This window comes from Penaeus monodon, chromosome 15, assembly GCF_015228065.2.
Source record: "Penaeus monodon isolate SGIC_2016 chromosome 15, NSTDA_Pmon_1, whole genome shotgun sequence".
NCBI lineage: Eukaryota > Metazoa > Arthropoda > Malacostraca > Decapoda > Penaeidae > Penaeus > Penaeus monodon.
The window spans coordinates 46,583,975-46,585,432 of NC_051400.1; the positions used below are offsets into that span (position 1 = coordinate 46,583,975).

The 1,458-nt window shown below is 37.9% G+C and overlaps 1 protein-coding gene across 1 annotated transcript in view; it reads left to right on the forward strand.

The window, feature by feature from the left end:
• Positions 1–1,075: 1,075 nt before the first annotated feature.
• LOC119582052 (SET domain-containing protein SmydA-8-like) overlaps positions 1,076–1,458 on the forward strand; it is a gene marked incomplete in the record, with an annotated part of 9,660 nt that continues 9,277 nt past the window's right edge. The window contains 1 exon segment of the mRNA XM_037930294.1: positions 1,076–1,195.

Genomic DNA, 1,458 nt, shown 5'->3' on the forward strand with positions numbered 1-1,458 from the left:
TTCACTGAGACAGAAGCACATATAGCATGCCATGTCCAAGAATATCTGGCTCCCTGCTAAATTTTAAATAATAAAAGTTGCTTTTTTTAACACCGTCATACAAGCTATCCCCCTGTATGCTCTTGGACACTAGCACTAAGAAACAAGAAACAAAAATACTCGGAGTAAACATCTTTTCTTTAAATAGGTGTTTGTGTGTGATACTAGATTTTGTCCATGATGGAAAATATAATACAAAAAGACAAAAAGATACTGTTCCTAGATGAAAACAGTGATAAACAGATAGATAAACTAAGTCTATCAATGGTTACAGGTCTTCATACTTTAGGGTGCATGTGCATAGATTATGACGTTTTCCTTACATCCAAAACAGTAAAATGCTTAAACCAAAATCGTTAAACTTCATCTGATTCTTGCTGAAATTCCAAGTTATTACATTTTTTTTGTGATTCCTTTGCATTCACTATACACTAATCAATCCATTATGGCATAATTAGCTAACTGCATATTTCTATCACACAATTAAGGTTATGTGTAATTTTTACTATAAAAACATGAGGCAGTTGGCTTTGAAACATAGGGACGTTGTATGAATTGTTTATATACCGTGCATGAACTTGATTCTTATATACCACAGCCAATTAAATCAGTAAGTTCATTTATTCCACTATACAGGCTCACTGAGTGATTATATTATACAAACCACACGAGCGATATTCTTAGAATGTGATATTTCTACGTAAAATGGATCAAACAGACGCGGGCTATATTGTTTGTACATATCGTGAGTGTGCTATAAATAACCCAAAAGCGTCCAAGTCGTTCGTTATATTTAGCCGAACTTTGGACGTAAAGCACACAAATCATCAATACACGAATAAAACACTGAACATAGAAAATGGATATCAGCAAGTTTTTTTCTAACCCGCGATGATAATAGAAACGTTATTGTACTAGACTTATGATTCCCCAGAGTGTAAATGAAAAAGGGATTCGAACATTAGACACACGGCAAGCGCACCTCTACCCCTCAACCCCTATGGCCCTGTACCCCTCTGCCCCAGTGCCCCAGTGCCCCGTTCCCCTCACCCGGCCAGGTCCACGCCGTCGACCGAACCAGTTCCTATTTTAGTGGGGAGGTTGGCCGCTGTGTTGCTCAGCCGGGAGGTACTGACAACGGATGAGCAGGGAGAAGGTAATCTCGGAAACGTTCATTTTTTCATTTATAACGAACTGGTTTATAACGAATTAATTCTTTGGTTCAACCTGTGTGTATTCTCGGGGTATTTGGTAGTGAAGTTGTGCGTGGTTGTGAAGAATTGGTTTGGTTATGTATGTGTAGAAAGAAGCATGTGTCTCGCATGATGCGGTAATTTATCAGTGAAGAGATATTAACATTATTTTAAAGATTTTAAACTTTGCAGTTGACCGGAGATCTATAGTTGGAGTGCGTTGTTT